Here is a 24,983-nt window from a genome sequence, read left to right as displayed (position 1 = left end):
ACTGTCTTTATCTCAACCCATGAGTTTTCTAGCTTTTACCCTCCCAATTCTCTCCCTGATTCTACTGGTGCGGGAAGTGAGTGAGAGGCTGCATGGTACTTGGGTGCCAGCTGGGGTAAAACCACAACACAAGGACATGTCTCAACCTTTCCAGCCTCTTTCCACAACTTCATTTGTACACTTTATTTGGACAGTTAAAATGCCAAGTTAATGTGTGCAGACTGTATAAGCTCATCTAGCTGATACTTTATTTTAAATTGCCTGGTTCAAATAACTGGAAATTTGAATAAAAAATGAAATCACATTTGGCTTAGCCTCCAAAACATTTGTTTTATTGGCAGACTAGAGCAAACAAATGGCAAATGCTTTCTACACAACCTTGTTTATCTCTTTCACTAAGACCATGAGAATTTAAATTAAATTTTTTTTAAAAAGTGAAAAGTGCAATTTGGAGTGGTTGTCTCATGAAACTGGTAACAGAATAGATACCTTTAAAAATCTGTTTAGGTCTTGTCAGTGATTTTCAAGGGAAAACCATGGTTTGTTGCCGCGCTCCCGCCCCAAATCCCTTTTCTCTCAGCCCCGGCTAGCTCTTGTGGGGCGAGGGCGGGCGATGGAGGCACCCTCTGCCGCTCCCAGCTGGGGTTTGGAGAGTGCCTTTGTGGGTTCCGGGCAGTGCTAGCAAGCCTCGCGGTGGTAAATGAAGAGCGGATCCTGCTGGGGGCTAAGTCTGAGTTTATTGTAGCCTAACGGGGCCAAATATCCTAGAACGGCGCCAGCCAACAGGAACAAGCACAAGGTGCTTGCACTGGCTTATAAACTGTAAGGGAGGGGTATCCAACGACCAATGGGGATAGGGATAGGGGGTGGCTCCGGGATGGGGGGATATGATGGAGTCTAATGGGGGAAAGATATGGGGGGAGCCCCAGGTCCTTGCCCAATCACCCGGTGCCCTGAGTAGAAGCTTCTGGATGGATGGGAAGGGGCACTGAGTGATAGACAAGGCACCCGGGGGGGGTAAAATGCCTCTTTCAGGGTGATGGATAGATACTGGGAAGGCGGGAAGGGAGGACAAGGCGGGAAAACTGGGGATAAACCAAGTTGCACACGGGGGTACAAAGGAATAAACTAATACATAATATAGGGATAATAAAACATACAAATAACGCAACTCCACAGTTTGTTGCTTGCATAGCAGTGTGGTGTAACGACCCAGTGAAACATTCACACTGGAATGTCAATGGAATAATTTAATAATTTTCCAGAAGCATGAGCATTTTGAAGACACTCAACATGCACAGGTATGATTACAGTCCTTGTAGATCTGGATAAATAAATTGTCCATGTATGCTCTTCCTATGTCTGTGTACACCAATTTGCAGATGTATGAGTGATGAGTCTAATCAGATTTTAAATATGGCATTATTAAAAAAATAAACATTTATCATGTCCATTAACACTGGTAGCTTTTTTTAACTGAGTGACATGTGACACTGCATTCTAACACCATCATGAATTGTGTATATATTAATTAAATCAATATAAATTTTGAAAGCACCTGTTACGATCTGCTAATTATAGAGAAGCAAAGTGAGCTCTCTGTGGATTGCAGATAGAAACGTTAGGTTTGCATATTCCCCAAAACAAGATTAAAACCAAATGAGGTTAAGTGTTAATACAAAAAAAAAAAATATATTTTATTTAACAGTAAATGAGAAAGAAAACGAAAGAAATAGAAAAAGAGGAGGGGAGGGACAGGAAGAGTGACAGAGACAGATTAAGTAGAAATATATCACCCTCCATGGGTTACGACAACATCTTGTTGCTACCCTCCATCTGGTCTTCTTGGTGGTGAGGGATCCCCACTGAAAGGCATAGAATTCAATGGATTCATATACATTTGGGCCAGATAGGAACGCCCAGGCACCTCCCCCGCAGGAGGGCAAGTTTGACACTTTGTTTCAAGACTGGATTGGTTGCATCATTTTGCATCATGTGCAGTGCTTTGGTGCAAGGCTTCAGGAATAAGTGTGAGGAGCACTTCGGGGGTCTTTGATAGGTTATGACACTTATTCAGCTGCCCCTCACATGAATGTCCTGTGGATGCAGTTTTCCCAGAGTAGGGGAGAGGTTTTTTACAACTGAGCCAGTTTGTGTAAGGGAGGATGGGTATTCACTGCCTCTGACCAGCGGTTGCGCCACACACCCAAAAACCTCCTTATCTTCCCCCCCCTTGTTTGGGGAGGAGGAGTCTGTGCAAACCTGGCAGCAAGAGATAAGCTTGAGGGCTATGGCCTCCCACAGCCTGAAGCCAGCAAGGGATGATTTTCATGACAGCTACTGGGCTTGGCCCTCCCATGACTGCTCTCCCAGCCTTATCTGTTTCTTCCCAAACCTGAGATGATTGAACAAAGGTGTCACTTTATCTTATCTCAGTTTGTCTTAGGTGCTCACAGTTCAGGGTTTCAGTCAGGAGGCCCATTCAGGGTGAGGTGGGCTTTGTTGGTGCAGCTTCATTTTACCAAAATGGGCAAAAGTCTTTTATGGCAATGTTTAAGCCATAAATTATAACATTTGTGTCTGTGACACCACCAGATGAAAATTAATCAAGTTTCCAAAATCTCTAGGAAATACTTCTATTTTTGTGTGATCTCTGAATTGTGTAGATTAGAATATTATTTAATTGTGAACTGAAGAATATAGAGTAGCATAAATTATAAGCCTAGATTTATAGGATACTAGTATTTTATTATGGAGTTGGTTTTGTGTTTTTGGGTTTTTTTTTTTTGACCAATAGTCAATGAAATAAAAAATAAACTTCATTGGATTTCACTGTTGTTAGGTTACAGTTTCTAAAAGCATTAGAGCCATTTTTACATATCTATACACACACCCCCAATAGTAAAGAAATTAAATTTTGATATGCTTTATTTTTATATTTCTTTCATTATGGAAAATAGCACTTTGTTAAAATAATTTTCCACCATCAAGAAGCACATAATCTTTGAATTAGCTTTTTTTTTGAAAACTCTTGTCATTTCAGGCAATCCCCAAATGGACAATAATTAGCATTGACTCTATGATTCACAGAAAGCTGATCAATCTATTATTATATCATTATTAAGAAACTCATTGCTTTTATAGACAGTTATGATACACCTGGACCTAATTGGTCCTCCAATCCAAACACCATTGTTATAAACGAGCACAATAGGCTGTCAAATCCAATTAAAAGGATTTATTAATAGCAGAAAGCGAAAGCAAACCAGCGCGCGCTGGGCGGCAGTCGTTTCAACTACCGCGCCTAGCTCTCCGTTTCCCCCCCACTTATTGGGTTGTCTCTTCCGGGTGTGTGACGCTCTGGTGACGCTCCAGTGTCTCTTCTGCGCAGGCGCACCCTGTTGTTAGGTGGTTGTTCTCTGCCTCTTGATGGCGCCAGTGGTCTTCTTTAAGGTTGTCTCTGCGACCTGGAAATTCCCTCAAAAACAAGAAATGTTATCTCGAGGCACGTTTACATGTTTTGCCAAGTCTGTAACGGAACTATCCTTGAAACATATCTATTTGCTTAGGTGTTTGGGTGCCTAGCAGCAGCTTTTTCAAAACAGTTCTAACTCCCTAAAAAGTTCGTAACGAAGTCGACCTTGAGAGATAGTCACTGGAATGCATGAGATAGACACTGGAATGCCTGACAAGATGAGAACATGTTCAGACAAGTAAAAGCTCTAATTAAAACTCTATTCTGTGAATATGAGAGACTCTATATGAACAAAAAGGCCTTATTTTCCTAACAATATCCCCCCTTTTTATTTTAACCTCCTTTTTGTTCATTAAAGCGTTCTAATTCTCTCTTGCTCAACTCTAAATACTCTTCAGTCTCTACTTCGCTAAGTGGCTCATACTTTGGCTTTACTATCATTAAATGTGCAGCTTCTAACCTATTTTTCACTAGTGTAATAAGTTTGCTAAGAATACATGGTCCAAAAGTAAGTATTAGAATTAGTAAAATTACTGGTCCTGCAAGGGTGGATAATAGAGTGGTCAGCCAGGGAGAATATGTAAACCAGGATTCATACCAACTTTGCTGGGATTCTCTTTCTCTTTTTCGTTGTTCTATTTGTTTGCGTAACTCAGCCATCGTGTCTTTTACAATACCTGTGTGATCTACATAAGCGCAACATTCTTCTTGTAAAGCAACACATAGTCCCCCTTGCTGTAAGAACAACAAATCTAATCCCCTTCGGTTTTGGAGGACTACCTCAGAAAGGGATTTTACTGATTTAACTAGTTCACTTATGGCTTTATCTATTCTACTTAGATCTTCATCTACAGATGTGCGCAGAGCTTTCATACCTTGGGTTTGACTTACTAGGGAAGCGACCCCTGTTCCGACTCCCGCTCCTCCTATGCTGAGTAAGATTGCTACCGTTAGTGCTGTAAGTGGTTCTCTCTTAACCAAGTAGTGTTCAGGGGTTTGTTGATGTTCTAACACGTATTCTTTTGGGTGGTATACGATTCTGGGGATTATTAGAACTTGAATGCAGAAGTCTGAATTATTAAAGGCTTTTACCGATAGGCAGGGTGTAACTCCAAGTTGTTGACATACCCATTTAGTATTGACTGCTGGCATAAGCCAATCAAAAGGCTTGTCTGTTCTGCTAATGCTCATTGTTGTGTTGCAGAGGTGTCGCATATCTGCAGGAACTTTTCCTACGCATCTTCCTTGCCCACTAACTTGGGACAAGGTAATGCCTGGAACATTATCTCCTTCTTTTTTCCAGAGACACTCTTTTGGATTTGTACCATTTATTTCCCTTGCTTCGGATGTAATCCCAATAGCTTCATAAAAGGGTGGATTTATCATATAGCAAAGCCAACATCCTTTAGTTAGGTTAGGATGGGTATGATTCAGAACCCCAAAAGTAGCTTGCATGATTTTCCATAAAGTTGTATACTTCTGCACTAATAACTGAGGTTCTTGATTACCTTTGTCTATAACATTATCTCTGGCTTTATTACTTTCTTTTAAGTCATTGCTTATTACTGGGTTTGGGCCTATAGGGCTAGGGTCGTGCGGCGCTACTTCTTTTTTTATTTGAATCAGATTTCCCGGATCATGTCCTTCTATCCAATGCCTAACTCCCCATGTTTTGCCTATTAACCACCCAGAATCGCTTGGTTGAGTGACATTTAGGTAAAGAAAGGTGCAGTTCCCAAGTAAGTTTTTCCCAGTCCAAGGCCACTCTCGTGGTCGTTTACATCCTACTGGTCCATGTCCTACCTTTAAATATTTGTCTAATCCCCCACCCGGAGCCCACGCTGATGCTATTGTTTCACAGCCCCAATAGGCACAGTAATAATGTTTGGGGTAATTACAGTATTGCTTCCCTGGGTTTGAAGCGGGGCACATATAGAAGCTTGTTAAGTTTAACAGTCGCCCGCATTTTAAATTCCGAGTTAAATCACAGATTCCAACTTTGAAGCTCGGTGCTCCAGGTCCCGTTATTGTTTGTAAAATATGACGGGTATCGTGATCCTCCCATCTGCTTAAGGTCCATTTAAAGGGTTCATGTGAATTAACTGTAGCACTCTGAAGGGGAAACCATACAAACATAAAAACCCATAGGATTGAGTGATACGCACTGCAGGGGAGGATGTTACTTATCATACTCAGTTTTACATTCCCATTTTCCCCCATTCCGTTGTCACCATTCTCATACTCATGATGATTTACGTTCTCTTTCAAGGTTTGGGAGGGCCCCTCATCCCCACTATCTACCTCTCTGTCTCGCCTGTCAACTTGGTTGCTACAAGTTACAGGGCAAGCCATCTTCCCGACAGCAGAGATATTCTTCAGGGGTGGGATCGTTCCCTCTCTCCCACTTTGATCTCCGGGAGATCCAATTTTTTGTATTCAACTGTGGAGTGTCGCACCTGAGTTTTTTAACTAATTTGCGACACTTAACCTGGACTATATCCGTGAGAAACGGACCCAGGGGCTCGTTGGAATGGTAACAGTGGAATTCAGGGTTTATTCCCTTTACGAAAACCTCCCACCACTCAGGGGATCCTTTAGTCAATTCCCGAGTGGCAACCTTGTAATTTAGTACTTCAGATGTCAATTTGCGCTGCTCCAGCCAGCAGCGTTGACATACACTTTTTGGAGCTCTCCCCTTTCTGCAGTGAGCCCACCACAATCCTTTACAGATTTTGCAGGAAAAACAGGCAAAAGGGTAACAACGACAATCTAACCAACTACACCTTACTCTAATACTTTGATGTTCAGCGTGGCCCTCCCCTTCCCAAGGTCTCTGTTCTTTTTCAAGTCGGATGAACCGATAGAAGGGCTGCTGGGCTGAATCCTCTAGACGTTTACAGTATCCTGGAGGTTTTGTTTCTCCAACTAGTTGTACTTGCAGTTCCCAGTTATCTCCAACCCAAATGTCTTTAGAGCTGATAGAGCTCATGAAAATTATTTGTAAGTTCTCTTTACTGTTAGCTTTAAATCCCCCGGCTTCCCGTCAATTTTCCAGCTCGCTTCTTTGGAAGCTGTATGAAATCGAGTTGGATCCACTGGCCCCTTTATTCTGCTAGCATGAGTCCATCCCTTCTCTGCTGTGCGGACTGCGGAGTCAGTGGTGATTAAAACCAGGTATGGTCCGTCCCACTTTGGGGTGATCGAATCTTCCTTCCAGCTCCGGATGAGGACCCAGTCGCCGGGTTGTACCTGGTGTAACACAAGATCTAGGGGTGGTCTTTGGGCCCACATCCCTTTTTCCCATAACTGTTTTTTATATTTCATTAAAATGGTTAAGTATTTATTAATACTTTGATCAGTAATATTAGGATTGGTTTGAACTTTTTCTAGGGAATAGGGCATCCCATATAGCATTTCAAATGGGGATAGTCCTATATCAGCTCGTGGCTGAGTTCGAACATTTAATAATGCCAACGGCAAACATTTTATCCAGGATAATTTAGTTTCTAGTGTTAATTTGGTGAGTTGTTTCTTAATTTCCCCATTCATTCTTTCTACCCTTCCCGAACTCTGTGGATGCCAGGGAGTATGTTGTTCCCATTTTGTGCCCAGAGCTTCTGCTAGCATCTGTGTTATTTTTGAAGTGAAATGGGGGCCTTTATCAGAGTCTATCGTTTCTGGGACCCCATATCTAGGTATTATTTCTTCCAGCAAGGCTTTTGTTACTGTCCGAGCTGTTTCTCTGGCAGTGGGGATTGCTTCTACATAATGTGTTAAATGGTCCACTATAACCAGAAGATATTTTAGTCTCCCTATCTTGGGGAGCTCAGTAAAGTCTACTTGTAAATTTGAAAAGGGCCTCTTTGCCACTGGCCTCCCACCCAGGGGTAGCTTCCTTAGGTTTCTTCTGTTTACTCGTAGACAGGTTGGACAGCTTCTAGTAATCCCTTTCGCTAAGTCATGTAGGCCCACTGTCATATAATGGGTGGCAAAGTGATCCACCAGTCCTTGAGCGCCCCAGTGTGTTCTCTGGTGTAATTTACTGAGCATCCGCTGGGCTATGGCTCTAGGTAAAACCTCCCTCCCATCCTTTAACAGCCATTTCCCTGATTCCTCTTTTATTCCCAATTTTGCAAGCTTCTCCTGTTCTTCTATTGTAAATATAAGCTTATCCTGGGTAGTAGACCCAGGGTTCTTTGGGGTATCTACAAGGTCCTTCCTAATTCCCTCACTTAAGGTTAATGTCTTGATAATTGCAGCTTTCTTTGCCTCATAGTCTGCCGCATTGTTACCCCTACTCCGGTAATCCATTCCCCGTTGATGCCCTTTTAAATGGACCACTGCTATCCTAGTAGGGCCTCTCAAGTCCCTCAGGAGGGCTATTATTAGTTTCTGATGGATTAAGTCCTTTCCCTGTGAATTTACGAGGCCTCTCTCTTCCCATAATTTCCCAAAAGTGTGCACCACCCCGTATCCATATTTAGAATCTGTATAGATGGTCCCCTCTTTTCCTTTTAATAGTTCCAAGGCTCTTAGGATAGCGTATATCTCGCAGGCTTGGGCTGACCATGTTTTGTCTAGGGGTCCAGATTCGATTACCTTTAAATCAGCCCCCCCCACTATGGCATATCCTGATCTCCTTTGCCCCTCAACTACTCTGGATGATCCATCAACAAACAATTTTTCCCCAGTCTCTAATTCTTCTTCCTCCAGGTCAGGTCTAATTTTGGTTTGTTCTTCTATAGTAATTACACAGTCATGTATCAGTGATTCAGTTTCGGGCTCTCCGAAGAGGAAGGAGGCTGGATTTTGTAATGAGGTGGTTTCTAAAGTGAAATTAGGGGTTTCTAATAGAATCCCCTCATATTTTAGGAGCCTGGCGTCGGAGATCCATTTGTCTGCTTTTTGTTGCATTACACTCCATATGTTATGTGGAGTTAATACCTTCAGAGTGGCATTAAAGGTGATCTTCCTTGCTTCTTCTACTAACTCCGCACAGCCTGCAATTATTTGTAAACAGCCCGGCCATCCCCTGCTTACAGGGTCTAAGATTTTAGACAGATATGCAATAGGTTTCTTTTTCCCCGCCCAGTCCTGGGTAAGTACTCCATAAGTTACTCCATCTGTGATATTAACAAATAAAAAGAAGGGCCTCTTTAAATCTGGGAGGCTTAGGACTGGAGCATGGACCAGAGTTTCTTTTAATTCTTGGAATTTAGATTTTTCCTCCTCTGTCCACTTGAGGTGCCCGTCTTGGGTAAGTTTTTGATACAGAAATCTTGCCTTCCCACTATAGTTCTCAATCCACTGCCTACAATATCCTGTAAGTCCTAATACCTGACGAATTTGCCGTTTACTTTGCGGTAGGGGCAGAGATAGGATTGCTTGTACTCTATCTGGATCAATTCTCTTTTCTCCCTTTTTCAAATAATGTCCCAGGTACCTAACTTCTTCTTCCACAAATTGTAGTTTTGCTTTAGAGACTTTTAATCCTTTTAGTCCCAGGAAATTCAATAGTTTAATACTTTCCTTCCGGACTTTGTCTTCTTCTTTACCTGCTATTAACAAATCATCCACATACTGAACTAGCTTTACCTCTGGGTCTGTTTTATAGTCTTGCAAAATTTGTTCCAGGGCTTGCCCGAATAAATTAGGTGATTCCGTAAAGCCTTGTGGAAGTACCGCCCACCTGAGTTGCTGTCGCCTCCCCGTGTCAGGATCTTCCCATTCAAAGGCAAAATAATCTCGACTGGATTCGTCCAGAGGGCAGGCCCAAAAGGCATCCTTCAGGTCTATTACACTATACCACTCATTTTCAGGTCCCAGTTTGCTTAAAAGAGTATAGGGATTTGCCACTACTGGGAATCGGGCTACAGTTCGCTTATTAATTTCCCTAAGGTCGTGCACCAGTCGATAGGATCCGTCTGCCTTTTTTACCGGGAGTATAGGGGTGTTAAAAGGCGACATACAAGGCTCTAGCAGTCCTTGGTTTAACAGCCTTTCAACCTCAGGTTTTAACCCTCTCCTCCCTTCTAGTGAAATTGGATACTGTTTTATTCTTACCGGGATTTCAGGATTTCTGATTTTCACTGTAAATGGGGTTATATTTAATTTGCCCACAGTCCCTGGATTATACCACACTTCGGGGTTTATTTTCTCTTCATCTTCTAAACGGAGGGAACAAAGTCTGATCTTTAATTCCTTCTCTACCACCTCAATTTGAACTCCCAATTCAACAATCAAGTCTCTCCCTAACAAATTGTAATCCGCTTCAGGAACTAATAGGAAGTCACCCAACCCCACTTTAGTTCCCGATTCCACCACCACCCCTTTAATAATTTGTACTTCAAAAGGTTCCCCCTTAGCCCCTATTACCGTGGCTGTCTGTTTTGACAAATTACAGCCCTGAGGCAGAAATTGAATAGTAGATCTTTCTGCCCCTGTATCGACCAGGAAATCTATTTCCTGGCCCTGGGGACCCACCTTCAATTTTATCAAGGGCTCTTTCTGATGTTTCCTGGTCCCCATAAAATAGAGCCCCTGACTCCCCTATTCGATTTTGAACTCCTCCTCGTCCCTTAGCCTCTTCCTGCACTCCCTCTTGAAATGTCCCTTCTTACCGCAATAATAGCATACCCTTTCTCCTACTTTTCCCTTGTCACCCCCCCCCTTCCGAGTAACTCTCTTTTGTTCTTCCTCTACCCGCCTGCTTTCCCTCACTGCAGCAACCATCATTTTCACCTGTCTCTTCTGACTTTCATCCTCTCTGCGGACATAAACCTTCTGCGCCTCTCGCAATAATTCTGCTAAATCCCTATCCTGCCAATCATCCATTTTCTGTATCTTCCTCCTGATATCATCCCAAGATTTAGAGACAAACTGGACTTTGAGAATTGCCTGTCCCATTGGGTTATTCGGGTCTAATCCCGAGTACAACTGGAAACTTTTCCTTAACCTCTCTAACCATTCAGTGGGGGTTTCATCCTTCTTTTGTCGGTCGTTAAATGCTTTATTTATATTCTGGCCCCTAGGAACGGACTCTCTTATGCCATCAATTAATATGGTCCGAAAGTCCCGCATGTTAGCTCTATGGGCCTCATCCTGGTTATTCCAATTAGGATTCTGGAGAGGCCATTTGGTATCGGCCGGCTGCTGGGCATGCGCGGGTAGGGCATCCCAGGCTCGCATTCCAGCAACTCTTATCATGTTCTTTTCCTCGGCCGTGAATAAAATGTTAAGTATAGCTTGTAATTCCTCCCAAGTGTATATATTAGGACCTAGAAATTGATCCACCCGCTCTGCCACGCCCAAGGGGTCTTCTAGCAAATTTCCCATCTCCTTCTTAAAGTCTCTAACATCCCCCGAACTTAAAGGCACCGAAATAAATCCAATCCCCGGCTGTGGTCCCCCCATCGGCATTTCCCTTAAGGGAAATAGTTTGCCTTGCGTCTTACTTCGGGTAAGAGGACCACGCGAGCCTGAGGGTTGATCAGAGTCTGAGTCTGATTCTTCCTCATCCAATTGTGGAGGAGGAGGGGGTGCATTTGGTGCAGGGGGAATGTAGGGCGGGGGTGCAATGATTACTTCTTCCGCTCGCCCCTTCTTTTTCTTTCCCCCTGAAACCTCCGAGCGTTTAAACACGAGCACCTCCGGCTTTTCTATCCAGACTTGGGCATAGGCACTCTCCTCAAGGTTAGAAGGTTGTTTAGCGTGTACCCAACCATTCAACAGTTGCTTTACCCAGTCCTCTGAGGACCCAAAGATGGGCCAAAACACTCCTTTAGAAATCTCTTGTCCTCCCCATACTTCTATGCAATAGTGTATCATCTTTGCCTTATCCTTCCCAGGTGCCCCTGGAAAGTGCTCCCAATTTGTTAGCATAAACCCTAAGGGACTCTCCTTAGGAATTGGGGGAAGTTTTACCCCCACCGGGGAGGGGGATTTATCCTTGCTTCTCCCCTGCCCCATGTCCTCCGGAGTACCTTCAGTCACTCACGACAGCACAATCGCTTCCCCTGGTTCGTGGCCCAGGCCCTCGCGGGCTCTGGAAAACGCACTACTGAGGGTCCACACTCGCTTGGAGAATCCGGCTGCCAGTCCTCCTCTCACACACACACACACTCGCCGTACTCCGGGATCCCGAACCCCGCCCGAACGGATCCCCTTTATACTCACGCGTCCTGCGCCTTCGTCCGGACTTTTGTGCACAAAAATTACGGGGTACCCTGGGCCCGCTTCCCTTTCTTTGCTTTCGCTCTCTAGGCTTTTAGGTTCGTCGGTCGGGATGAGGGTAAAAACCCCGGTCTGAGTCCGCTCAAGGGAGCGGAATCGTGGCGCCCCTCTCAGAGAGAGGTTCCCCAGATCCCGATCCGAGTCACGGCACCAAATTGTTATAAACGAGCACAATAGGCTGTCAAATCCAATTAAAAGGATTTATTAATAGCAGAAAGCGAAAGCAAACCAGCGCGCGCTGGGCGGCAGTCGTTTCAACTACCGCGCCTAGCTCTCCGTTTCCCCCCCACTTATTGGGTTGTCTCTTCCGGGTGTGTGACGCTCTGGTGACGCTCCAGTGTCTCTTCTGCGCAGGCGCACCCTGTTGTTAGGTGGTTGTTCTCTGCCTCTTGATGGCGCCAGTGGTCTTCTTTAAGGTTGTCTCTGCGACCTGGAAATTCCCTCAAAAACAAGAAATGTTATCTCGAGGCACGTTTACATGTTTTGCCAAGTCTGTAACGGAACTATCCTTGAAACATATCTATTTGCTTAGGTGTTTGGGTGCCTAGCAGCAGCTTTTTCAAAACAGTTCTAACTCCCTAAAAAGTTCGTAACGAAGTCGACCTTGAGAGATAGTCACTGGAATGCATGAGATAGACACTGGAATGCCTGACAAGATGAGAACATGTTCAGACAAGTAAAAGCTCTAATTAAAACTCTATTCTGTGAATATGAGAGACTCTATATGAACAAAAAGGCCTTATTTTCCTAACACCATCACCATTGGCTAATTAAGAAATCACTCTTTGGTAAACAAATTTCTATAACACATTCCACATGTTCACAACAACAGGTGCAGCAAGTGAAGATAAGAATTGCTTCTCATTCTTTTCTCTGATCCTCTCATGGACTTTTCCCCAGGACAATGCCTGGGAAAATTGTTTCTCTCTGTGAAAGCTGCTGCCACAGCCTATTGTGTTGGCACTTACGGAAAAAGAAAAAATTACTTCATCATTTTGCTTTTGATGCTAAAGGTGACTTGCTTTTTCCTGTTTAAAAATGTAAAACCAGATTTTAAAGCAGCAAGTCATTCCTACATTAGTTACCATAATGCTACTTTTCCCTTGTGACATTTATTTTATATAGTTAAAATTTTTCCTGGAAAATTCTGTTTTTAATGTCAAGCAAATTCCCATTCTAAATCATGGTCAGAAAATAGAAAGAATTTTCAAAATCTTTCGGTAGTGTCTTAGGTTGACATGCAAGATGTAACCAAAAAGTATGTATTCTATTACCATCCATTAAAACTGGGTGGAGCAGTGCTCTTTATCTCTTCCATGACCCATCCTCCCTCCAGGGGGATATGTTCCGTTAATGGGCCATTGAGTCTCACTGCATGACTGATAAAATTACATCATCCCATTGTGAGATGCTCTGCCCAGGGGGAGGAACCAAGCATTCCTACCTGGATATAATATGAGCTGTAGAACACCACAAGCAGACCTTTTTCCACTGGATTTGCAGAGGAATGCCAGACCCATCTACACCACCACTGGACCTTCAGAGGAAAACTACACCCTTCTACAGGATCGCTGCTTCAACAGAACCACGTCTGTTACTCCAGGTGGACTGCAGCCACCATTTAATTGAACTGCTACCAACATCCCAACTGACAGTGTGTCAAGTTGTATTCTGACTCTGTCAGTGTTCTTGTACTACTGCATTTTATTTTTTAATTTGCCTATTAAGTTGTAGGGGTTTTTTTAATTTATACATATTAGTAAAGAACTGTTATTCCTGTTCTCATATCTTTGCCTGAGAGCCCCTTAATTTCAAAATTATAATAATTCAGAGGAAGAGGGTTTACATTTTCCATTTCAGGGGAGGCTCCTGTCTTGTTAGCAGACACCTGTCTTTCAAACCAAGACATGTAGACTTCTTTTGGTAATCTGTGTTCAAAGCATTATTAAGCAAATAATCTGTCAGTGTAGTAAAATCTTTATTCTTCATACAATTTCAACATTTCACTTTGAGTCGAGGGACGGAAGTTTGGGGGCTTTTTTCAGAGTAGGATTTCATGCTGTATGTAATCTCATTTAGTGCTTCTGCATCTTCCCCCCTGTTGGAGTTAATGTTTTGATTGTGTAGCTTTGAGCTAAGTTGGATCAAATACCTAAGCCATTGATAAAACGAAGCCACCATCTCCATTCCCTCCAGGCTAAATCCTTTTTAAAAATTGGAGTAGTCATTTGAGTCATCCTATAATATCTTTACTAGATCTCTTCTAAGTGGGACGGCCATGTAGACAGGATTGTTCTGGCATCAGTCTGCTGGATTAGAGATAATGTTGTTTCTTTCACAGTTGTTTCTTTTAGAAGGAAGGCAAATAAAAAAATGTGCTATATGCACATGGGCTACCCAGGGCTTGCCTTTTCAGATTTAGGCAAAGAGCTGTAGATAAATAAATTCATGATTAGGTTATTTGGTAAGGACAAAGTAAAATTATTTAATTTTCTGCTTTTGCATCCTTTTATGAAAGCCACTAAAAGCAAAATTATGAATATATTGTTTTCTCCCTTTTTAGAGATCGTGTGTCATATTAGAGACAGTGTCTTGTAATAAAAGTAAAGCAAACGGAGTTGTTAGACTCATTAAAAGCTCAGCCTTCAATAGCGAGTAGTCTGCTTTGAAGGACACATCATGTCTACCATTTAATAGGATGGGCAGCTGAATGGTGTGGAGATGCAAGTTGTTTTACTTTCTAGTAAATAATGTACCAAGTTTTATTGTTTAGCTTGCTGACAGCGGAAAGATTAAAAGTTGTTTATTGCACAGGTCATTTTATTTGCACAAGATTTCTCAGGTACAACTGCTGAAAGATTTTCTTTGTCATACTTGGGGTTTCTTGTAGGAGCACAATGTTTTCTCACCATAGCTGTCTTTCCCCATGAGGCAGCCATCTCTCAGAGAGCCTTTGGACTTTGACACAGTGTCTTGGGGGAGGCTGTTGCACCAAAGCTTGTTGGCCAGGGGACTTCTCAAAGGTAGCAATCAGGAATCTGTCACTCTTTGGTTTTCCACAGTTACCACTGATCTCAACACTGGAATGATCACTCTCCTCAGGTTTTTTTCCATTCTGCCATTTTGATGGCTGTGGGTTTTTCAGTGTCATTTACAGCAGGGTTTACAAATAGTATTAGTATTGATTTGTGCTTAAGCAGCTGGTAGCCATCTGTGATGTTTCCATCCCTCAGAATGGTTACTGCTTCTCACTGGCAGCATGACTAGCAGTCCTGGCAATGTACTAGCCCATGCTTGTCCCCCTCCCAGAAGTGTTGAAGCCAGCTGGGGAAATGCAAAGAGCTGTCATGTGAGGAGCTGCACATATTGTTGGGCTAGCACTTAGCTTACTGCTTAACTCTCCTTCCTTACCCCAGCTCCATTAGAAATATATTTCAGAAAATAATGTTCATTGTAATATATGAAGGAGAGTCACAAGACTAACTTTTTTTATTTTTTGTGTCTTCTTGCATTCCCTTTGGAGTTGTTTTGCAATAATTTGCAATAATTCTTTAACTCAAGCTTTAGAGTAACAATGCCATTGTTTAACCCCAGCCAGCAGCCAAGCCCCACTCAGCTGCTCGCTCACTCTCCCACCAGTGGGATCAGGTAGAGAATTGGAAGAGTAAAAGCCAGAAAAATTAATGGTTGAGTTTAATAGAGAAAGAAAAAGCCCCACATACAAGCAAAGCAAAACAAGGAATTAAGTCACCACTTCCCATGGGCAGGCAGGTGTTCAACTATCTCTAGGAGAGCAGGGCGCCGTCATGTATAATGGTTATTTGGAAAGACAAACACCATTGCTACATCATTCCTTCTTCCTTCTATTTTCTATACTGAGCATGATGTTATATGGTCTGGAATATCCCTTTGGTCAGTTGCGGTTACCTGTCGCGGTTGTGTCTCCTCCCAACCTCCCATGTACCAGCACAGCAGTAGGAAAAGCAGTAAAGGCTTTGGCTCTGTGCAAGCCCTGCTCATCAATAACAAAAACATTTCTGTATTATCAACCCTGTGTTCAGCACAAATCGAAAACACAGCCCCATACTGGCCACTGTGAAGACAATTAATTCTACCCCAGCCAAAACCGGCACAAATGAGAACATGGGTACACTAATAGTGGAAAGAGTGTTGTATTAATAATAACTGACATACATGTAGAATGTTCTCTCACTACTAGTGAAAGAAATATATTTTCTCTGGTTTAGCATAATTAATCACTAAATTAAAAAATATTTGAATATCTGCAGTGATAAAGGCATTGCAATTATGTAGCATCGAAAAAATTAACCTGTTGGCACCTACACCTGGGTGGGATTTTAAGTTCAGTCTTTTGGACTGAGATACTGAAGACGTTGATATATTAGTGACTTAATGGATGATGCATGTTCCTGAGAGTGACTGAATTACAGACCTCCCTGACTTCAATAGACACTCAGTGCTATATTCTAGCAATGTTGAGCCAATGATTCTGTTTCATCCCAGATGCAATATTACTGTATGAGGTTAAATTATTGTTGCTGCAACAGTTTCTTAGATGTATTTCAGTAAAGTGATACAGTTGTGAAGTGTATTGTTAATTACTGCTTGTGTTTTTTTAAGAATTGAGCAAGCCCATCCATAGAACAGATGTCTACTGTACTAAGTACTCTGCAAATAAAAAGAAAAAAAAGGAATCCTGCCCTAAAGAATTCCCTTTCTCTAGACTTGTCTTTATTTGGACTAGTAACTAAAAACACAGCTGAAGTTTTGCTCCTGACTCCTGTATGCAACACTGGAAAGCTGAGATTCAGGTACTTTGGGCAGGTAGTGCTCTTCTTCAGCTTTTGATTGCCCATGCTGGCAGATACAGGACAGACCTAGCTTCAAGTGAGACAAAGGGGTTGTGAGAAATTACCCTCACTTTAAAAAAATTTAAAGGTTTATTAAACCTTAACAAAATACAACAAAGGACTGAATACGGAAAAAATAACAGCACACTCTAAGTTTGTGACAAGCTGCCGTGAGCTCATTCACAAAATGGCAGCCCTGTCTTTTATACCCCTGGCATTGCATCAGGCAACCCTGGCCCCTCCCAAAGTCTTTCAGTCAACTTCCTCTTCGTTGTTCATTGGTGGAGACTACTTTCTTGCAACTTGATTGGAGGTCAGCCTTCCCTAACAGCCAAGGTTGTCTGATGGCAACAATACTGGGTGGGGGGGCAGGGAACAGAGGATGTCCAAACAACAAACAATAACATCAATAAAACTTATCATACACAAAATATTAATCTCTTAATTGTGAGATCCAATCAACATATTACCCATCTATAACAGAGTGAAGAGCAGTCTTGATTGCATTCTGGATCAGCTGAGCCCTGAAACTTTTCCCTTCTGGTTACATTGCAGGCAGCAACTTGGGCTTATATCAGGTACACTAAACATGAAGAACCAGTGTAGAGCTAGCTGTTGGTAGGTTGATCATACCATGCAGTTGGAGAGCTTGGAGACACATATGTATCAGCATGGGTTTATATGTGTATATGCATCTGGGGGGGGGGGGGAAGAAAATACAAGCTCAAGTGCTCAAGTACATATTCAAACCTATCCTTAGTAGACTGTTCACACAATCTCAATGTATTTGTGTTTTCCCGACACATTGAAACCTTTTATTTGTATGTCCGTCTTACTAACTCAATGCACTTCTTTTTTTTTTGTTTGTTTGTTTTTTTTTTGTTTTACTTGATAACTCCTCAGCACCTCTTTAAGTTGCTTTTTGTATTGTGTGCTGCACAACTTGGAAGTACTTATTTCTATCAGGAATTTTGAATGCTCTGTCTTCTCAGCTGCTCGCATTTCAGGAAGAATTTCTTCACTGAAAGGGTGGTTAAGAATTGGAACAGGCTGCCCAGGGAAGTGGTGGAGTCACCATTCCTGGAGTTGTTTAAAAAACAAGTAAATGTGGCAGTTTGTGATATGGTTTAGTGGCCATGGTGGTACTCAGTCAAAGGTTGGACTTGATAATCTTGGAGGTTGCTCTGGTTACAGGAGTAGGGTGCCAGTTTAGCACTATGTGGGTGTATTCTACTCCCTGAGGATCATCTCTGCTAATGGGCCATAACAGACTCAATGGCACTAGTAGAATAGGCATCTGCAATGACTATCAAAGACTTCCAAAATATCCCATGACTCACAGTATTCATCCATTGTGAAACTCCCTGCCCTGGAGAAAATACTGAGCATGCCCCACCCCGAACCTGAGCATATATAATTTTTGGGGTTGGGGACTTGCGGTCCACCACTTGATAGATCTGGAGGAGAACCAGAATTTCCAACAGGACAGCAACCATCACTGACCAACAGAATGCCAGGTTTGTAGGTTAAAACCAGTTTTCTGTGTATCATTGTATTTACTGAAATCTCTAAAGTAAATTGTAAATACAACCTGTAATCTTTCTCAAGGTAGTTGAATGGGGTTCATTTCTCCCACTGGTTTACTTTTAAACCAACACCTCTTTTGGTGCCCAATGTAGGGCATGAGACAAGTAAGAATTACAATTTTGTTCTAAGCATTTGTATATTGAAGTAGAGAAACTCCCTGATCATCATGTTGCTCAGTGTATTTACGTGGATGTTGTACCTAACCCTGTATATATTTCTGCATATGGAGAACTATTTGCCCATCATGATGCTCTTTTTAAGATCAGGGAGAGGAATCAAAACTTCTTTGTTGATATACTGTGTTTATGGCATGATAATATCAGAGACAATGAGTTTCATTTGTAATGTATATTCAGTTTTGTTCGCCTGTCCTGGTCTGGGCTGCTACCTCTGAGGCCTCATTAATAATCCCACCCAGCTGTTGATATATGAATGCGAGACTCACAAGAGCAAAATGAACCTGTCTATTGCAGAGTTAAGACAGTACTTATAACCCTTAGTGTGAGAAACTTTGTTCAGTCCTTTGCACGCAAGCTGGTTGCAGGCCTGTAATAAATCCGTCGGCCTGACAGTCTGTTAGTTTACTCAAGGTTTTCAGGACGCCTGTCCTGTTTTCAGATTGTGTGTAATCTACTTTCTCCCATGCTTCCCAGGAATTTTCAGGGCTGCTATTTCCTTACACCCAGCCTGCGGGGGACAGAGGAGAGAATTGTTTTCTCCAGCCCTTTGCCTCATCCTCCCTTGTTCAGGCCTGCTACAACAGTTTTTGAGAATGCTGAGTTTCCTCCAGATGTTAAGGACAACATAATTCTGTTGCTAGTTCTGCTGTTTCCTCTGTATCGCTTGTACTGTCTACATCATGCTTAGAGTCAGGACAGAGGTTTCTAGGGAAGTTGCCTGGAGCCCTGCCTTGGGAATGGATAATACTGAGTGGCACAGGATATGGAAGGAGATGGGCCAGTATTTGGAAAATTTCCCTTCTCCAATGATCTGGAAGTTCACCCCTGAACAACTATAGGACCCTGTTAAAGTAATAGGATATGTGAAGGGAAAATGCTCTGACATCTCCAGAGATGGGCAACTTACTGCAACATGCTGGGCCCTGGTCACTGCCTACCAGACACTGCTTGGAATGGTACAGCACCTTCAGAAGGAAGGGAAAGGAAACAAATCAACAGGCACTGTGTCCACTGTATTGGTTTTGCACAGCTTGGTTTTTTAATAGCAGGGGGGCCACAGAAGTGGCTTCTGTAAAAAGCTGTTAGAAGCTTCCAGCATGTCCAGCAGAGCCAATCCCTAACAGCTCTGAGAATGGGTGTGTGTCTTGGGGTGATTTATGATGATAATCTATTCCCTGATACTCTTCTTTATGCCCAAAAATGGTTGCTGTATCTTTAAGGTGGGTCCAGGGGAGGGGGGAGCATTGGGCCCTTTGGTGGGCTTTTTCAAAGCATCACTCCTTGGGTGTCCAGGGGTGCTATGTGGTCTGGATTTTTTTGCTTGGCTAGCTTGGATTTTTGTTAGCCCAGGCAAGAAGATTTTTCCCTTCCCTGGCCTTGGAGAAAGCTGCAGCAACAATTCTTTGGCAACTTTTCAAGGTGAACTGGACAGTTTGTTTAGTCCAAGACCAGAGAAAACAGAACCTGCAGGACAGGGGTCACTCAGGATCCGTGGCCTCAAACCCTGGGAAAGCCAAACTGGGGAGAGAAAGCACACCAAGCCTAGCTGCTTCATCTGATGGTGGAGAGGATGTCGACACCAGAGAGTCACCAGATTTTTCATCAGTTGCCCGAACTGCTGTGTGAAGCTCTTGTTTGGGTTTTTTTTGTCCCTGAGACTGAAGCCATCTTCTACTGTGTGGTGTCAGCCAGTATTTTTTCCCTGGCATTTTGGGGTTTTGTTCTGGTTTGTGTGTGGTGGGGTAAGGTCTGACAGCTTAATATCTAGCATTTATTTAATTTTTTTCCCATGCCTTGTGGACATTGTCTTTGTTAATAAACTGTTGGATTATTTCTTCACTTTCATCCACTCTAGTATTCATTTCCTATTGGTGGAAAGGGATTGTTGGAGCCCTTTTTAGAGGAGATGACTCATTCCAGAGTGTTTTCTCCTAAGTTTGTCTCTAAACTGAGACAACATGCCAGTAGCCAAGACTGGGCCAATTAGAAATGGTGTTAACATCTCTGTGATGACATATTTAAGAAGAAAATCAAAACAATGGTTGGTGGAACAATTTTAATTCTAAAAGCCAGAGAAGAGGTGGAGGTGAGAACATGTGAGAGAAACAATATGCAGACACCAAGGTCAGTGAAGAAGGAGGGGGAGGAGGTACTTTAGGTGCCAGAGTCAAGATTCCTCTGCAGGCCATGATGATGACCATGGTGAAGCAGGCTGTCCCCCTGCAGCCCATGGAGGTCCACGGGGAATGCAGAGATCCACCCGCAGCCCGTGGGGGAGGTGCCCATGCCAGAACGGGTAGATGCCTGGAGGAGGCTGTGATCCAGTGGGTGACCTGGTAGAGAGAGGGGCCCCTGCTCCCAGGCTGGAGCCGCATGTCCTCGGAGGAGTGCATCCCATGGAAGAGTGACTGACCCATGCCGTAGCAGTTTTGGGAGGACTGTTTGCCTGTGGGAGGAAATCATGTTGTAGTAGTTTGGGGAGGACTGCTGCTCGTGAGATAAGACCCACACTGGAGAAGTTCAAGTAGAACTGACTGCTGTGGGAAGAGACCCCACAGTGTAACAGGGGAATGACTTCTTTCTCTGAGCAGCATAAGAAAACCTTGGATTAGTGTGGTGAGTTCAGTATTGGCTAATTACCAGTGCACTCACTAGAATATACTTACTAATTTTTTTGCTGTGAGATAGGATTAGGAGAAAGGCAAAGTAGGCTGAAAACTTTAAAAGTATTTAAAAGAAAATTTATCAATAGTAATTAAGAGTAATAAGAATCAGAATAAAACTTTGAGAATACTTCTCGTCCCCCCACAACTTTTTCTTTCTTACAACATACAGAAATAATTTAGTTAGGACTTCAAAAATATTCTTTTTTTAAGTTAGAGAGAGAAGTCCCTCTTGTTAATGTTATGGAGACTTCTCCACAAGAAAACAGTTCTTTCATGGCTTTTAATTTTTCATGAATAGCAGCTGCCTGAGGAAATCTGCAATAGTGAAATCTCTCCTATTTTTTCATAGTTTTTCTCACAACTGTGTCTATGGGCTATATCAACTTATGGGGTACTAGTTTAAAGATGAGCTGTTCAAGAGCAAAGGTTATCTTAATCTATCTTTGAAATTGTCTTTATCTCTGGGAATAGAAGTCTTTTTTCTCTGAGGGCATAGAGTTTTCATCACTCTTCTTTCTTTTTCTGTTCAAACTTCTCATGGATCAGCTACTTCAAGATATGCTTACTTTAGCATGGAGGCCTTTGTTCAATATCTACAATTTGAACACTTTCATCTCCTACTTTCATGTGTTATAGGGAAAAAAAAGTCATGTATCAACTACATCCTTCTCCATAGCTTTACAAGAGTATTTCAGCCTAAAACTAAAGGCATCTCCTCATCCCTCTTATCTGGGACTTGACTTCTTCACTAGGTTGGTGAGGGTCTTGGAACACAAGTCCTATGAGAAATGACTCAGGGAGCTGGGGTCGTTTAGCCTGGAGAAAAGGAGACTCAGAGGCGACCTTATCACTCTCTACAACTTCCTGAAAGGTGGTTGTAGTCAAGTGAGGGTTGGTCTCTTTCACCAGGCAGCAACTGACAGAACAAGAGTACACAGTTTAAGCAGCATCAAGGGAAATATAGGTTGGATATTAGGAAAAAGTTTTTTACAGAAAGGGTGATAAAGTTCTGGAATGGTCTGCCCAGGGAGGTGGTGGAGTCACCATCCTTGGATGTGTTTAAAAAAAGACTGGATGTGGCACTCGATGCCATGGTTTAGTTGAGGTGTTAGGGCATGAGTTGGACTCAATGGTCTTTAAGGTCTCTTCCAACCTAGTCATTCTGTGAATTCTGTGAATTCTTCTTCATTGACTTCGGTGTTTTCATGTTGTTTCTTTACATGTCTGCACTTTTGTCCTGTTCTTTCACTCGAGGGAGGATTGAAGCACTGAAATAATTAATTTCTCGCCCAGGGCCTGCAGATGGTCACGTGACCCCAGCCGGGCTTAGTAGCTTGTGGTGGGAAATGCGGCTGGGCTAGGGGGAGCAGCTAGGATTTCAGCAGCCATCACACCAGGGTTGATGGCTTCTCCTCTCCCCTGCCAGGTGGTTGTGGGCGAATCTAACGGTGGTAGAATCTTGGCCGAGCGGGCTCTGGCCCGGGGCTGCTCCTGGGGCCCGGCGGACCCAGCTCGGCCCCGGACTGGCAGTGGGGAGCAGGGTTTAGTAGCAGCAAAGTGTTAGCAATTAGCCACAACCCAGCCCAGCCTCAGCCCCACAGTCTTCCTTCCCTCTGCCCGACAGCCGATGGGGGGGGGGGGGGGGGGGGCGGCCCAGCAGGCGCTCTGTGGCAGGGGCCACCTGGCCCGGCCTCTATTCCCTCTTTGCTGACCAAAAAAGAAAGAGAAAATTCCCATGATTTTTCGTTTTTTACATGACAATTTACAGAAGCATATCAGTTTTCTCAATTGTTTAACAAATTGTCAATTCTCAAAATTAATTATTGATTAGTATTTTTTGTCAGACACAGAAGAAACTGCTTGCAGCTTCTCTTTGCATCACTTCCATGAGTACCTCCCATACAAAACCACCACAGTGACCAACTGACCAAAACCCCCACCCTCTCTCTCACTTCACTGTTGGTGGGAAGGAGGGAGGGGTTTGGGATAAAAAGGTGCTTTTAAGGGCTTTTTTTTTCTCATTGTAGTCCTGTGATCTTGTTAGTAATAAATGAACTTTCTATCTCTAAGTCGAGGCAGTTTTGCCCTTGGAGTGTTTTTTCATGGTCCTTAACTCACAAACCCTTTGTTAAATTTTCTCTCCTCTGATCAGCTGTAGCAGAAGAGGATGAGTGAGCAGCTTTCATGGGTGCCTGGTGTTTGACCAATGTCAAACCATGACATCCACACAAACCAGAGCTGAGCCAAGACAGCTGAAGTTGATAGCAGTTGTGTCTGTTCAAAAAAGAAAATCCAAGACTAAATCAGTTTGCATAGTGAATGGTGAGGAAGAGGCAGGACCTTTATATCTAGCAAAAGAGGCAGGTTTTTTCCACCTTAATGATTTTGTGATTCAGTTGCTATAAATGACCCTTTAAAAATGTGTTATATAATCTTTTGTTGTCTAATTTCATATTTCAAAACCTGCAAGTTTCTCTTAAGCCTGTAGTAGCATTCAGTGAGTACCGCTGCCTGTTAATCATCAGTCCTTGGGCAATGAAAAGCAGTATCACATCTGCTTTTTACCACCTTTAAGAACAGAAATAGTTGTAGCACAGCTTTTTGCAGTGTCTTTGATCTAGGCCCTCTTCACTGCTTGAAAGCTAGTCCTGATCACTGGAACATGATCTCCTGACAGAAGGTCTTTTCATCAGACCAGAAACTTTAAATGCATGGGCAAGTCTTTACAGAATCTTAGAGCTGTAGATTTAAAAAAAAAAAAAAAATTATTCCAGATTTGTATCCAGCTAATACCAGCTAATATGCATAAGGAGGTGACTCCTGTTTCTTTTTCTTAAAGTGTGTGCTAGCCTTTTCTAGGGCTGTCATAGTTCTGCTTTTGTTTTGAGATATATCTTGCTCCTTGGATTGTCCAAACAAATGCTCAGTGTTCACATCTTTAAATTCAGAAACCAGGTTATGTTTCTGCAGGTATACTTAGGGCAGAGGGGGTTTGCTCAGTCTCAACAATCTGCAAGGGCAGCAGTGGGAGCTGGGAGGTGCTAAGGATGATGTATAGATTAGTGAGGATGAAACAGGGGGAAATGTTCATAGTGTACAACCTGGAGTGAGACCAGTTAGGAGTTGTGGGCTAGGAGGCATTAGGGGTTAGAAAAGGTCCTGTCCTCCACTCAGGCATCTCTGAGCATGACCCTTGTTTTCAAGCAGGGGTGCACATAAGGAGCTGCTCTCTTCTCCCTTGTTCCTTCATGCTGTCCTCCTCCTCCCTTTCACCATTAGAAACCTGTATGAATTGACATGTCCTTGGCAGCAATGAATGTCTGCTCAGCATTTTGCTCATGTAGATTCAAATACAAGGACTCTAAGCTATGGAGAAGTGTTTTAAGAAAATTTGAGATGAAATGTGGTATGTTATTGTTAGTAATGCTGTTTGCAACGTTGTTTAAACAACTTTTTTTTCCTAGAAATCACTGAACTAAGTCTTGCCAACTTCAGTAGATACTGTACTAATTAAAATGACATTTTAGAACCAATTATCATTGTTTTTAAAATAAAACACATTGGCTTTTTTATGTGTGCTTTGGCAAGGTTCTTTGACAGGCTTAAAATAAGCTAAATTTTTCCTTCTATTAAGCTATTTTAAGGTTAATTGTTTCACTAATAATTCAACACTTCATTTAAGGAACTTCAAAAACAAGCAAATTTGTGCTTAAGCATATGTATAAGCTCTTGTCATACATTGCTGACTTCCAGTTGTAGTCTGTCTAGGTTTTAAAGGAAATTCAAGTTTAAGATCAGTATATGCATTGAGAGCAGTATTATTGGTTTCAAGCTTCCCCCTTGAATTCATTTCAGTAATTATAAAATTTTCTATTTATCTTTTAATAACAAAAAATGCACAATGCATTTGGTGGTTAATGGTTTAGTGTTTGTATTGAGTCTGACTGAAATGGAGTTCATTTTCCCTTAGCAG

General features: G+C 42.6%; 1 protein-coding gene across 1 annotated transcript in view; it reads left to right on the top strand.

Annotated features, from left to right (window-relative positions):
• LOC146763140 (sorting nexin-18-like) overlaps positions 1 to 24,983 on the top strand; it is a 59,982-nt gene that overhangs the window by 15,271 nt on the left and 19,728 nt on the right. The gene's annotated exons all lie outside the window — the stretch shown is intronic.

The sequence above is a fragment of the Lonchura striata genome, chromosome W (assembly GCF_050655825.1).
Source record: "Lonchura striata isolate lonStrDom1 chromosome W, ASM5065582v1, whole genome shotgun sequence".
In the NCBI taxonomy this organism is placed as follows: domain Eukaryota; kingdom Metazoa; phylum Chordata; class Aves; order Passeriformes; family Estrildidae; genus Lonchura; species Lonchura striata.
Note: the sequence above shows the minus strand (reverse complement) of the source record. Positions and strands in the feature narration are given on the sequence as shown.